Raw genomic sequence first — 7,971 nt, 5'->3', positions numbered from 1 at the left:
AACTTTCTGAAGAGACGCTCTATTTGTTTTATTCTCCAGAAGTATTTTTTTTTTTTTTACTTCCTGTAGTCCCTCACTTCAGTCGGTCAGTGTTACGGTAAATGATACCTTAATTTCACCTTATAAATACACCCTACAACAACTCATAAAATGAATTCATAGTTAGTCTGATTGTAAGTACAAAGCACAAGATGTTGTCTCTTAATCTTTTCCAGATTGCCTCATAAGTCATCTGGTGACATTATCCTCTTAGTTTTGACATTGAAAATAAAATTTTAATTTTGCTATTAATGTAACTGTAGCAATTAAATATGGCTTCCTCATGGTAAGCAGTACAAAGGACATGGTTTTTCTGCCCAGGGTCTGATAGTGTTCTTTCAATACCAGCACTCCTCAATTTTATGTTACTAAATCATTAATGCGTAGTAGTGGGTCAGTATGACTGCAATAGTATTCAAGATGTTAGTTGATTCAGTACAGGATATCTTGGGGGGAGGCTTCAAGTATGACTAATTTACAAAGCTTCATCCTCACCTGGTCTCTAGCTTGAAGCTTAACTGCCTTTGGATCATGCCTGAAGAGTGGGTTTGAGTATGTGAAAGCCTGTCTCTTCTTCCCAACTTACACCTTCTGTGAAACCAGCTGATAAGACATTGCTTTTTTCATGCTTATTCACAGTTACCCATTTTATCAATTTGATTTCATAACCTCATCTTGAAAGAATAGCTTCCAGCCTTTTTTCAGTTGTCTTCAATCAGTGCATCTTGCCTGGAAAACTTTCTCTTTTTCTAAAATGTGCTTTTCGTCATGAAGAAAAAAAGTATGTTTCCTGTCATGAACTGGGGCTTTCGCATACATCTGAGGACCTCGTGATGCACCCTGTGTCAACTGTGCGTTAGGTGACAGCAGTGGTCAAAAACACTTCCGCAGTATGCCCGTAGCCGCAGTGCATAAGTGGTGTGGATTTGTGCCTGCTGAAAGGTGCCATGTATTCAGGGAATTCTCACAGAGGGCTAGGGCAGCTCTGGGCTCCTGCCACCTCACCACTGCAAGGGACTGAAGTGTGTTCTCCCCTAAGGCAGCACTGAACAGCACTGTTCAGTTGAGGTCAGATGACAACACCTCACTTGAGAGTTTCTGTGCATTCTGCAGTTCTGTTCTGAAGCTGCAGTTATATTAATTCTATTGCCCATATATTTCAGTGCTCAGAAAAGCGTAAACTGAAGTTGGTTGTGTTCTGAAGAAACCCACTTCTGTGTGTGAAAGGGCATCTTCTTACCAGCCGTCACCTTTCCACTGGTATAGATGCCAGTTTATGTCAACTGTGATTGATTGGTCTGGGGGGAAGTATCCCAGTTCAGGAGAAATGAGGGTGAGATCATCGACTTGGTCTATGAGACCCCCCACAAGCTGGCAGGAGGGATCATCTTGCATTGCTCTGGACCAGCTGTGTGGAGGATGGAGCAGTTCTAGGGCTCATCGCAAGTCTCCTTAAGCTATTCACTCATCTTCTGTGTAGAATGTGGTTATTGTACATTTATTTAAAGTGCTTCAGGTAGGAAAATTAATACTTAAATATATGTAGATGGAAGTGGGAAGGTTTGATTGGAAAAATATCAAGTTTCTAATACATATTGCTATACTAAGACCTCCCACACAAGATAAACATTTATAGTCAGGTCTGATGAATATTCCTCTCTGGTTCATGTGCCAGTGGAGAGCCATGGAAGTATCAAAATCTTTTTGTTTGCATCTTGATCCTCTACAGAACTGGAAGAATATTTTATTTTATTTGGCTCTAGTTTATTCCGTGCAATGTTACGTCTCTAGTTAATCCGATGTTTATTGGGCTGGCCAAAGGTGATGCTGTACCTTTTAATTCTTCTTGTGTGACTATGCAATGTACAAAGAGCAGGTGATCCTTGCAAATGTCAAACATTAAAAGAGAAAGTATTGAGCTGGTTTTCAAAGAATGGTTCTTTTCTAAGCGCGCTGATAAACTAGGCTGTGATTTTTCAGTGAACAGTAAGTCCTAATTCCAGTTTTTCTTAAACCATTATTTTCTGCAAATCTTTTTCCTGTTGTGTGAATTCCATCTCTCCCACTGAGCTCTGTTTCTGCCCTCCCCTCTCTCATACATACGACTTTGAGTGTAATGGGTGTCATTTCTCTCTCTATCTCTCCATCTGTTCCCACGATCAACACTCACAGTCCAGCCCCTACTTTGCATCTAGTATGCGTACTCTCTTTATCCTTGGTCTGTTTTGATTTCGCACTTTTCCTGCCTCTCCTTCACCCTCTCTATCATGTCTTTAGTCTCCCTAGCCATCAGACCTGAGTGTGTGGGTTGACATTGCAGCTAATTTGGGCTGCTAGCTGCCTAAAAAGAGTATCCCTGTTTCTCTGGCCACACACTGCCCTGGCTTCCCCTTGAACTGACACTGGCTGTCACCTAGCAGTTTAAGTGAGATAGAGCTGAGGAGTTAAATGAGTAGAAAACTCAGCCATTAGCAGCAGAAGAAGAAAAACGTTCTTGGTGAGTTTAGCTCACCTAACCAGGTCATCAGGATTTGGTGAGTACCGGTACAGCTGCTTGGGGACAGGGTAGGAAGGGCACATTAAAGAGTGGCAAGATCCCCTTTAGGAGAGCAGCTGCAAGGTCAGTCAGTCTCTTCAAACTATCAGCCTTGAAACTCCTCCATCTCACTCTCCTGTATGTCTTCTGCTGCATTTTGAGTGCTAAGGATTGGCCTGTCCCTTCCCTGAACAGCTCTTTACTGGGGATGGGGGGGTTTCCAGCAAGAGGAAGATTGGCTGCTTTAAAGTATTTCAGATTTAACAGGGTCAGTTGTGCCTTTGCAGCCTTACAAAAGGGGCAGCGGAGGTGTAAGAAGCAGTGCCTTATTTGAGAAAGAGTTTTGAGGGGAGAAAAGCCAACCACCATAAAAAGCTCCATGACTAGAGTGGGTGCCAGTTTTTTTGACAAATGTCATCACAATGGTGGAAGGCAACCAGCAATGCCACACAGCTCCTCACAGGGGTCTGCTTGCGGCTAGTGAGGGACTTAATCTGAACAACCACAACACAAAGAGCAGAGTTTTCCAGCAGCGGGTGCTCTGTAAGGCTGATACCTACCAGTTGGTTAATGGGCCGAGACATCTGACTTGGTGAGGCTGTGGTAGGATGGTCAGGATCCTTCTGGCCTTGTGGTCAAGGCCTGATGAGTTTGCCCAGGCTGGCGACTGTGTTTGGTGTTCAGTGCTGCTGCAACACAAATCCAAAAAAAACTTTTATTCATGGAGACTGCAAATGAGCAATCTCAGGATTCTCCCCTTTTGTGATCCCGTACTTAAAGCTGAGAGACCCATACATGTGCCTTGTTAGGTGGAAACTTTTTTTTATCCTCATTTCTGGCCTTTTGAGCCTCTTCTAAAACAATGGCATTGTTTTCAAATCAAATTTTATGAAGTGAACATCGGAGTTGTGAAGAAGAGATTACAATTTACATAAGACTTCTATTTAACCTATTACCTATGAAAATGCACTTCAGGCTGAAACGTGTTTTCCAAAGTTTAGAGCATACAAAACAAATGGTTTCTAAAATTTCCTTACTTATGAGCTCCTTAAACTGTGCTTTCTAAAAGAGAAAGAAAAGAAAATCTTGGAACCTTACCAGTTTAATTTGCATTTTGGCTCTGATGTAACTCAAAATAGATTAGATTAAAAAAGGAAATTTGGCAAGTGATTACTCAATTACATGATTTTACTGCTTTGGTATTTTGAAAATAAAAATGAACAGATCTGTTTTACTTTGAAAAGTGCCTGGTGCACGTGTGCTATAACCACTTTTCAGAAACCGTATGGAAGTTTCCCTACACTGCGGATGGCAATGTTGCCCAGGGCTCAGATCTGTATTACTGCGATGGACCGTGCAGGATCCAGTCAGGTCAGGGATTTTAATGTATATCTTCAGGTAATCCTGTATTGAAGCGACGCATGGTAATGAGTTTGGTGTGTAAAGCACAGGAAGTTCAGAGTGACAGGGCTGCATTGCTTCTTTTTCATAGAAAGGAACTAAAATTCATTGGAACTACTGCCAGGTCAAAAAGTTAGGAAGGATTTGGGGAAGGGATACAATTTATATGCGATTTATGTTGTGCAAGATATAAAGGTGGGCAGCATCAACAGGTATTTCAACATCTAGAACTGTGGATATTTCTCTGTGCCTTCCTCATTACCTTTGATTCCCATGTAGGCATACCTCTGCTTTGCCCTCATGAGACCCCACCTGGACTATTGTGTTCAGCTCTGGGACCCCCAACATAGGAAGGAAGTGGACCTGCTTGAGAGAGTCCAGAGGAAGCCATCAAGATGCTCAGAGGGCTGGAGCACCTCTCCTATGAAGACAGGCTGAGAGAGTTGGGCTTGCTCAGCCTTGAGAAAGCTCCAGGGAGACCTTCTAGCAGGCTTCCACTACCTAAGGGTGACTACAAGAAATCTGGAGAGTGACATTTTACTGCGTGATAGGACAAGGGATAATGGCCTTAAACTGTAAAGAGGGTAGATACAGATTTGATATTAGGAAGAAATTCTTCCCTGTGAGGGTGGTGAGGCACTGGCACAGGTTGCCAAGAGAGGCTGTGGCTGCCCCATCCCTGGCAGTGTTCAAGGCCAGATTGAATGGGGCTTTTGGCAACCTGGTCTAGTGGAAGGTGTCCTTGCCAGTGGCAGGGGGTTGGAACTGGATGATCTTCAAGGTCCCTTCCCACCTAAAACATGCTATGATAAAAATTAAACATAGTAATTCTCGAGGAGAAGCAGCAATGATCCTCATGTGCTTGTGCTGTCAGTGGCAATGGCATGTCCGTGGATATGGACATTTCTGAAGGCCAACACTTTGCATTTGAAGAGGAGAAAAGTGAAGACATGAAAGAAATTAAGCTGGTCTTGAGAGGAGCTTTATTTTGGACAGCAAAGGTTCATCTCACAGACTTCTCAGAACCAGATCTGCCAAGTATCGGTTGTGTAGTAGCCAAAACCAGATACTTGTAAGAAGCAGCAGGATGAAACCAAGAGGTGCAGATACAACCAAGTCTCATGTGCCACATAACTCTTAAGACAGTTTGAGGAGTAGGATCTCCCTGCTGCAACAGCAGAACACTCACCTCTCCGCAGCAAGCACTGTGTGAGGCACATCTTGGCAGTGACCCTTCTTCAGACAGGAATGGTTTGCTGAAGCTCCAGAGGCTCAGTAATCAAGTGAAATCCCATCTGCCATCTCCATTCCATGTCACTGTTTCAAAAGGCATTTATTATTTTCTAACAACTCCTGGGCATATTCCTGCCTTCATCCCCTACATTCTTCCTTTCCTTCCTTACGTTATTCCCTTCCTTCACTTCCTTCTTTCCTACCTTTGTGGGGACAGGGGACAAGCTTAGACCCTAGTCTTCACCACTGCAAGAAGAAACCTGTGCTGACACTGTCAACAGCCTGAGTCACTCTAGGATTAGCCTTTCAATGCCAGGAGAGGAGCTGACAGCTGCCATCAGCCTGATGTATTTCTGCAAGGGGGCAAATTGCCATGCACTTAGGAGAATCGTTGACCACCTTCAAAGGGAAGGGGGGAAACAGGAGAGTTTTCTGCCACTGAGTCTGTGATGTGCAGACTGTGAGTTTTAATTTCTTATCTCTGAGGTCTGTTGCCAGAGACTGGAACACGCAGCGGTGTGTATATAGGGATGGTGCCATTGTAAGTGACTTTGTCACGTCATGCAACAACACGTTTCTTTGTCAGGGGAAGCAACAAATCCAGGGCTTCTGTTCTGGAGATGAAAATAGGATGATAGGACTGGGATGGGGAGAAATCACTTCCCAGGCACTGTATGCCGGTGGAATCGTTGCAATTCATGTATTATTCAAGTCTAGATTTTGCGGCCAAGTCTTTAATTAACCTTGAAGTTATCTGAAAAGTCTCATCTTCACTATCGTGTATGTGGTTGTCCCAAGCCAGTGCCCTTACCACTTGCGCATCTCACCCCACGGTCATGGCTGTTACACGTGCTAGAGAAAGGAAACACAAGCAGTGTCTTAAGAGGTGGTTCAGGCGTTCATTCGAGTTAATTCCATGAAGTACGACTGTGACAGTGCAGGGCTCCGGAGGAGCTGCACCTCTCTCAATCGTTGGGTGATAGCTGTGCGGAGAGATGTGTGCTGGACCGCGGCGCCCAGGCCCGTGCGGGCCCTTTCGGCAGCAACTCTTTCTTTCCATGGGCTGGAAGTTTCTCTGCCGGGGACGAGCCTCATGGAGGGGGATGCTCCCCTTCCCCATGGCGAGGAGGCCGAGGCGCCGGAGGCTGCCAAGAGCGGGCGGAGCGGGGCGCCGCCGCCAGGGGGGGCCCTTGGGCCGCTCCAGGCCGCCCCGGCCTGGCGGCTACAGGGGGCCGCGCTCCGGCGAGCAAAGCCTGAGGGGGGAAGCCGCGGACCGGACCGCACCGGAGCGTGCTGCCCCGGCTCGGCGCGCAGCGAAGCCGCCGCAGAGGCAGCGCTCTGCCCGGTGCCCGCCTGCCCAAGCGGGGGCTGCCGAAGCGGGCAGGCAGGCCAAGAGGGGAGTGCGCCCCGCCCTTGGCAGAGCCCGCGTCCCGCCGCCTCCTGGCCTCCCTACCCACCGGCGGGGAGCCGGGTGGTGGGGGTCCATTTTCCCTCGCACTGCTCGGTGTGCCGACAAGGAGAGGGTCCGCAGGGGCCACAGCCGCCTCGGCAGCTCCTCCGGCAGCGGCAGTCGGCGGGGGATGAGCCCGCAAGGAAAGGGAGAGCCTCGCACGGCTCCCCGAGCCGGACCGGTTGGGCAGGGAGCCGGGCACGGCCGGGCTGGGTGCAAGGCCGCCTCTCCGGGCTCCTTCTCCTTGGTGAATGGGACCAGTTTGGAGTTCGGGGGGTCTTTCGCCCACCCTTATACACCCCCCCCCCCCCCCCCCCCCCATGATTATTTTAACACACCTGACCCGCTATTTCACACGCTCGGGCAAACCCATGGCGCGGCTGATACCGAGTCCCAGCAGCGGATGAGGGGAGGGAGGAAGAAGAAGCCGGCGAAGTTTAGGAGAAAAAGTGTGAAATAAAATAAATAAATAAATTGGTAAATAAACAGGAGTCTTTAGAAAAACCCTGAATGTCTGAAAGTGCGCGCGTGTTTCCCTTCCTGCCAAAGCAGAATGTCAAATACTGTCCTTTTTCCCCTCTTCTTTAAAAGCAGCCTAAAAGGAAAATTCTTCACAGAACCTTAAAGAACTTTTTGACACAACAGCTGCAAAATCTATTTTCTAAACAAAGATTTATACATATTTATACGCGCTTAATCCAGATTTTTTCTTTTTTTTTTTTTTTTTTAATAAATCATTCTCAGAACTGCAGAGGTAAACTATATGTAAATACCTCAAGTAATAGGCTTGTAGTGCAAATCACATCATTTTATCTTCAATTTTGCATTCGTTTTTCTGGCTTAAAGGTGCATCAGAGATATGCATTTTAGCATATTCAGAACACGGGGCGTGAAATTAAATGTTTGACAGAGTGAGAAAAATATACAGACTTTGGAGATGCCTTAAAAATAGTAATTTATGCAGATCTAGAGGAGTGAAATCATTTGCAATGGAGTGACCCTCTCTCCAGGAATTTTTTGCTCAGTGTTCTTCTCTAATCTCCTGCTGTATCTTCATTTTTCATTGAACTAGCCAGTTTTCTGCGAAGCAGTCTTGTAGATAAGGGAAGTGCTAAAAGAAGAAGAAAGAAGAAGCTCAGTGGGTCCGTTTCCATTGCACTTTTACCCAAGGCAATGGGCAGAATTTAACGGATTCCTTCCAACATATGTTTTTGCCAGATAAGTAAACAGTGTGTGTCGGAAATGAAAAAGCATTTGCAATTTAATGACATTACAGCTCTCAGCTTAGGCTGGCGTGCTGCGAGGCGAAAAG

This window comes from Pezoporus wallicus, unplaced genomic scaffold, assembly GCF_028554395.1.
Source record: "Pezoporus wallicus isolate ANWC-B61680 ecotype Strahan unplaced genomic scaffold, APGP_CSIRO_Pwel_v1 contig_6944, whole genome shotgun sequence".
In the NCBI taxonomy this organism is placed as follows: domain Eukaryota; kingdom Metazoa; phylum Chordata; class Aves; order Psittaciformes; family Psittacidae; genus Pezoporus; species Pezoporus wallicus.
The sequence above is the reverse complement of the archived record's forward strand: the minus strand, read 5'-3'. Positions refer to the sequence as shown.